The sequence below is a fragment of the Rhinopithecus bieti genome, unplaced genomic scaffold, assembly GCF_001698545.2.
Source record: "Rhinopithecus bieti isolate Rb0 unplaced genomic scaffold, ASM169854v2 scaffold_7724, whole genome shotgun sequence".
NCBI lineage: Eukaryota > Metazoa > Chordata > Mammalia > Primates > Cercopithecidae > Rhinopithecus > Rhinopithecus bieti.
The window spans coordinates 66176-73713 of record NW_016805612.1 but is presented as its reverse complement, the minus strand read 5'-3'; the positions used below and the strand labels follow the sequence as shown (position 1 = coordinate 73713).

Below are 7538 nucleotides of genomic sequence, written 5' to 3'. Positions count from 1 at the left end.
AAAAAATACATTTTGTCTTTTTAAAAATAGCATATCTGTATGGTACTTTCAATGTACATCTTCATCTGTTTATTTGTTTTGATTTTAACATATGTGTTAAGTGGTATTATTCTCTCCAGTTTACAGATGAAGAAACAGAAGCCTGGAGAGACTAAAGGTCAAGAATATGAAAGAAGTAGTTCAGTGCAAAAGTAATTGCGGTTTTGGGCTTTACTTTTAAATGGTAAAAACTGCAATCACTTTTGCACCAACCTAATAATTCTACAGTTGAGTTAAATGAAGGAACAATTATTACTTCACGGAAAATCAGGAGTCATGTGAGGAAGGCTGGGAAATGAATTCTCTTGTAAACATCCTGTGGACCCACTTCTAAGACAAACAAGCTATAACCCCTGATTTAAGAGTTTATTTTGGGGAAGTGATACAGTAGTTTTCCAGGGCAAACACACACGTGCGTGCGTGCACACACACACACACACACACTCTTACACCCATCATCCTGCTATACCATGTAATAAACTGAAATTCTAGCCAGTAATTTCCACTCTTTTCAAGGATAGGAGTGTGTAAACTGTTATTAACTTATGATCTCTCTACCTTCTCTGACCCTGAGCCACTCTGGGGTTAAGGTGACAAAAATTCATCTTTCATGGGCTTAAAAATTCCATTCACCTTTTGAAAATTTCCTGAATGAAATGATTATAATGAATAAGAACTAAGTTTTATTGATGACTTTCTCTAATTTTTAAGTCCATGCATCTAAAGCAGCCTGTGACCTTTAGTTTCAAATTTGCTGTCTCTTATAATAGACTGATGAATGAGGTAAATTAAAAAATAATCTTCCTATGGCATTTACTTTTTCCATAGTTCCTAGAGCCACATATGTGCTTTAGCAATTATCTGACTAAGTGCTCTTATGGGGACCTAGAAATCTTAACGAAGACTAACGTCTCTGAAAAACTATCTTCCTAATTGCCTTAGTTTAAGGCAATCCTGCATTTTGAATCATAAACATCAAATTTGATGATTCATAGACTCTCTCAATCTGAAAGCTGGGTCAGGATTCCATATATTCACATTAGGTATTCATTTTTTCCCTGGATGGCGAAAGTCTGAATTATTAAGAAAGCAGAGCTGTGTGGCAGATAAATTTACATTATTCTATATTCTCCTCCTCTCCTATAAACTTAAGAGTAAGAAAATCTGTTACAAGAACTGACAATGACAACTTAATCTTAAAATTTAAAGGTGTTGCAACATTTGTAGATAGCCAGGATAAGAGCAATCTAAGAAAACCTAAGCTGTGTTTATTCAGTGGCAGTCAGTCGATTTATTTGACTGCAAAGAGGTACATGTTTCTCTGTAAAATTTATTGTGTGTTTCCTTGCTGCTCCACAGCCCCACATTTCCTGTGAATGGAATATTGCAATATATAAATAATGCAAAGACATATTTTATGCAAAAATCATAGTTGTCCTATTCTTCTAACCGCTGTGCATGTTATCCCCTTTCACCTTAATTTTTATGTGTGCTTTTTTGTCAGCCTTTCTCTTTATCAAACTGTGCCCTTAATTTAGAACAATAAAGAAGTTCAGTAAGAATCGCGTTGTATGTTTTAAAACTTCACAAAACTTCGTTTGCCATTTTTGGTCTGAGGTCTTGTGATGAAACTGGGGGCTGATGATTGATTTACGTCAAGTAGCTGAATAAATAGCTCAAATGATGCTAAAATTCCCATACTATGTTTAGTACCTGAAACTAATAAACAAGTTTGCCATCTTTTCTAAAGAACTCTAATTTTAACATTAAGTAACATCAGATTGGTTTTATTTCTAATTTGGAAAAGTTTGTATTTTCTTCTGTTTATCTGTTTTTAAATTTGGAATAATTTTGTTTTTTCTTCTGTCATATATGAAGCAAAGTATATTTAAAATCCTTCACAGGTCGGGTGCGGTGTCTCACGCCTGTAGTCCTAGCACTTTGGGAGGCTGAGGCAGGCAGATTAAGAGATCAGGCAGTCTGACCAATATGGTGAAACCCAGTATCTACTAAAAATACAAAAATCAGCTGGGCGTGGTGGCAGGCACCCACCGAGTAGTCCCAGTTACTCAGGAGGCTGAGCAGGAGAATCACTTGAACCCAGGAGGCAGAGGTTGCAGTGAGCCATGATCGTACCACTGCACTCCACCCTGGGCTACAGAGTGAGACTCCATCTCAAAAAAACAAAACAAAAAATGTCTTCACATAACTTAAGAGGTGTCTACTGCAAGATATGCTAGGGGATATTAAAGAGTGAAAGAAATTAAGAGTTAAAAAATCCTCAGAATAAATGTATCACAAAGATATTTCAATTTATATTAGTAGTGAATTGTCTTAAATAAAGTGAAATATGAAATGATTAAAGGTGTATTGTTTATGAATTGAAAAATTCTGAATAGTCATCTTCTAATGCTTGGACTAAAAAATTAAATAGTATGTGTGCTGTTTTCTGTATAAAATATTAGACAATGTAAAGGGCACATTGGAGAAAAGATCAATAGTGTTTTTTTTGAATGGCACTATTTTTAGAATAAGCAAAATGCAATGATTTAATTACGTCTTACTATTTAGATTAATTTCATACATATTGTTGAATTGAATTTGGCCTAATGCTGCCCCATTTTCAGTAAACTGCAATCTAACTTAGTATGTAAACAAACTGCAACCTAAATTAAGAATATATTCTTGTAACAAGTAGCTGAATCTTGGACAATCTTAGTAGCTGAGCTTTCAGCCAATTACAGGCTACAAACTGCTCAGATATGTCCAAATAAGGCAAAGGAGGAGCTGTAATCAATGACACTATTTCTGTTTGTCATTTTATTTTTCTGTCTGTAAATACTGCCTGCCCACTTTGCAGGGAGGGGCTCTCTAAACCATTACTCATTTAGGGTGCTGCCTCATTCATTAATTGTCTCTTTGCTTATTTAAACCCTGCTAAAATCAATTTTTCTAAAGTTTTTTCTTTTAACAATAATAAGACATGCTTTTGTTTTCTTTTGGAAGTGTTCATGTTCAGTGTTTGTTTTTGCTAGGGCTTTGGAGATCATCAGTTTCCCTTAGTGACCCCAGAATGCAAGTTATTAATCTCTTGTCAGTTCCTTGAGGGCATTTACTCCTTAAATAAGAAAACCATAGTGGAAGCATTTGGAAATTTCCCCTATAATTCTTATTTTTTTCTTTTAATTACTGCTATACCATTCATATCATCTGGTCTAGTTCTATGAGATCTCTATGAATTATATGTCACATGCTTGTTCTGAGTCATGTGTGCCTTGGGACAAATTTTAATGCCTGATATAAAATAATGCCAGATTTAAGGATGATGCGTCCAGAGACTTCACAAATGTAAATCTCACTCTTTCAGAGTTATTTTTTTTTTTAGGCAAAATAATTAAATATTTAGCTGTATGCTAATCAGAAGTGAGGTGGATAACTTTCCTTGTGAAAGGTTCCTCACACTTTAATATTATGTGTATGGGCACAGGCACACACAATTCTTATCTGATGGAAAGTAGAGCTGAAGCATGCCTACTTCTAGCTAGGGATCAACTGGTCTATCTATCTATCTATCTATCTATCTATCTATCTATCACCTGTCTATCTGTTAATCATCTCTTATTATTATCTAATAGGAAATGGGACTCTCAGCCATGCTTACTTCCAGGGATAATTTTAAATTTTATAATTTAAAATTCTAATTAGCACAGACACCATCAAATAGAACAGAAAGCTATAGCAATAGATCAGGGTGCCTGAGGCCCCCTGAAATGATAGGCATTCATTTTTTTATTGTTTCATGGTGGTGACACTGTAGGGGTTGACCTATGCGAGGGGCTGGGGGAGTCTAGAGGAATCAGGGCACTTGGGAAGTCAGGGAGCTGGGTCTGTGCTGAGAAGCATTTTGATATTGTAACAACTCTTAGGGCCATGCATGTGCTGACACACTATCACCCCTAACTTCCTCCACTGCCAATTTTTTTGCCTATATTGAAAGATGCAGATTGAAAAGTAGAGCAGGCTCTTCAGAGAAAATGCTACCCTTCAAATCCAGCCTACATACCCTTTATCCTCCAATACATTTTTCTGTTAGAATTTGTCTAAAATATCTTAGCTATGACATGTCTGCTTAGTTTTTTTTCTTATTTATTCATTCATGTCTTATCAGTATAACCAAAGGGATTATTTTTTTAGGAAAGCTCCTTACCATTGCAGTTGATCTAGAGGAAAATGGACACATAAATAAGAATTAATTCTTTGATGGAGTGCTCTATTGTCCAACAGTAATTAAAACATGTATAATACTAGGCTTTTAAATGACATATGGGAATGTAGAAGTTCAAGGTGATGAAGAAGTCTTGTGGGAAAGGCAGGTCACAGAATCACGGATCTCACTAATTCTAATAAAATAAATGGAAAATAAGATTAAAAGAAACTAAAATACACTTATCAAAAGTGGAAGGAAGTATGAACATGTTCATTTTAAAATGGTTTATATCTGAGAATCAATAGATATAGTCAAGCTGATTTTATCAGTTACGATTTCAACAGATGATGCAAAGTTCTGACTGTAACCCTTACAAAATGGAAAACAGATTGTAAACCTTTTAAGTTGTCAGAAAAGAAAATACACATACACACACACACTCACACATCCAAAACACAAGACATTCCGTTTAACAGAAAATAGAAAAAAAAGGATATGTAGGCAACAAAATATGCAATTAGGGGCAGAATAAAATCAAGTATATTGAGATAAATCTACTTATTAAAAGAAGAAAATGACTCAGTTTCTCTAAAATGGCAAATTCCAATTAAATGCTTATATACAAGTGACACATCTTGTAGGGGAGAAGAGATTCCTTTTCTTGCCCATAGATAGGTTCATGCCTGACAGTCCTATAACAAAAGACAGTAACAAAATAAAACGTACAGATTTATTCAGTATAAATTTACATGAAAAGAGCCTTCAGAAATGAAGAACCAAAGAAACAGAGAAATGTGTATTTTATGCTTAAGGTTGATAAAAGTGGACAGTCATGTATATAATTGTACAAAAGGAGTATGATCTAAGATACTATAGGGAACTTACCAAAGCCTGTATGTCCCGATTCTTCTGGGTGTCTCTGTCTTTGAGGGTACTTCTGGAATGAAGGTTCTTATGAACTACTTTATAGAAACGTCAGAGGATTCTTTTATGGCCTGCTTCAGGGGAGAAGGTTGGGAAAAGCTCACTGAGTGAACTCCCTGTTTCTGCTGTTTTCTGAAATGCCAAGATGCCATATTTTGGGGTAGTGTGTTCTGAACCCCATCAATCTAAAAGAGTGGTTTTCAAAGGTCAAGCAGTTAGGTGGTGATTTTGCCTCCCAGAGACATTTGGCAATGTGTGAAGATGTTTATGACTGTCATAACTGGAAGTGCGAGTGCTGCTGGTATCTGGTGAGCAGAGACCAGACATGTTGCTAAACATCGTACAACACACAGAGCAGCTCTCAGAACAAAATATTATGCCATCCAAATGTCAGTAGTGCTGCTGTTGAAAACCTAGATTAAAATGGAGTGTCTAAAAAAGTTAAAGTACCAAAATATCACACCAAGCAAATTAAATTGTTGGAGTAATAAATTTATTACTAGGCAAAATGTTAAAGCAAAGTACAGTACTTTGTGATATTGTATTGACATGCAGTCAACAATGGAGATGAGACTGTCTATAGTCTTTTCATTCAATAATAGGATCAAAATATCAAGCATGTATTAAGCAAATGTGAGGGAAAATTAACCAAGACACAAGATATGGGTGTGTGTATTTCAAGCACGTAGAACATCTACAATAGAATATATGGCAAAATAATATATAAATAGTTGAGTTTGTTTTATTTTCTCTTACTGGTTACCATGATTGTTTAATGGCTGAATCTAAATAATTCCTTGAGTTCTTATCTATGTTAATTTTGTTGCCATTCAACCTTATACTGCCCCTTTGGCTGTCTTATTCAAAGTCATGACTTCACTTGTCACACCCAGGAAGATGATCCCAGCTCTGTTTATCTCTCCCTAAGTTCTCTTCTGAGTTACTAATTACCTGCTAGACATTTCAATCTATATGTCTACAAGTAAGATATACTGAATTATTAAAGAAAATCCTTAATGATTCATCTTTTCTCTCAAATAGCTTCTCAGTCAACACTTAACATCTCAGAGTTATGTTTATTTCCTTTTCTTTTGTTTCCTTTGCGTCACACTCAACCAGTTTGTGGGTGACAATTAGCCTGTCTCTCTAATTCCATAAAATTCTCTTTCCTCCTCTCTCCAGGTTATCTTGACTTGCATATTACAATAGCTTCTCTTCCAATTTCTCCTGCCTATGTTCAATTCAATTTCAATCTGTTCATCCATTAAGAAGATTAACCACCCTGAAGCTCAACTTCTGGACAATCTCTAATTTGTCTAAATCACAGTATTTTAGAGGTAGAGGAAACATGGAGTAATTCTAACCAAATATCACATTACAGAAATAAAGAAAGTGAGGTAAACATATTTAATTACTGAAAGAACTGGCACTGGAACTCCAAATCTTTCTCCTGCCATACTGGTAATATTTCTTCTTACCTTCTGTCTGCCCACTTCTATATGCCTTTTATGTGCCCACCGAGGTTCTTATGTAGCTGATGATAAGTCTTCGTGAGGAGATAAAGATGTGACCTTGAATACACATTTTGAAACACATTATTACTTCAAGGAAAATGCCAAGGTAATTTGGTTTCCAAAGAGAGGAGAGATAAATGGAATGTTCTGAAGAATTCAGTGTCTTTCAGAAAACATGGCCACTGTCAAAGAGAATTTGAGTGTGATTCTAAATCATGTTATAAAACAATACGTTTGTTAGACTATTTCTTAATGAGTTATGCAGATAAGGGATGAGAAGCTATTAATTTTTTTCATCTTCAAATTGGTCTTTGATTTATCTGCCTTTTGGTCTCTAAGAATTCTTTTACTAATATGAGTCTTGCATGTGTCATAAAATTTTCATTTAACTTTTCACTTGTCACTTCTACATCATTAGTGGAATGAAAGTCAAAGAATTCTTGTAAATTAAAAAAAGAGATAAAAGGTTATCTGTCGACCAGTTGAGAGATGCTATGCTGTTATTACCATTAGAGGTGATGTGGCATTTGAATGTTCTCTTTTCTACAGGCCATTTGGTACTGATATCTTATAAAATTAACTTAATAGATGAGAAATAGTGTGTTTCATCCAGAAACAAAGTGAATGAATATAAGTTATAAGTTTCTGTTACTAACTGCAGAATAACAGATAGTCTTTAATTTCAGCTACATTTGAAAACAGAGAAAGTATCCATTGGAATAAGTGGAAATCATAGGTACATATGTAGGAGACAGCTATGAAATTATGAAAATGTTTTCATGTTTGATTTATAAAAGCTTTCTCACTGAGGTTATGTCAATTATATAGGAGTACATATTTCATATTTTATAATT

The 7538-nt window shown here is 34.5% G+C and overlaps 1 protein-coding gene across 2 annotated transcripts in view; it reads right to left on the bottom strand.

Moving 5' to 3' along the window:
- Positions 1-5225, bottom strand: part of PRL (prolactin) — a 16050-nt gene extending 10825 nt beyond the window's left edge. For both annotated transcript variants that reach the window (XM_017873098.1, XM_017873097.1), the window contains exon 1: positions 5132-5225. The gene's annotated coding sequence lies outside the window, so the exon portion shown is untranslated. The remainder of the gene's footprint in view (positions 1-5131) is intronic.
- Positions 5226-7538: the final 2313 nt, after the last annotated feature.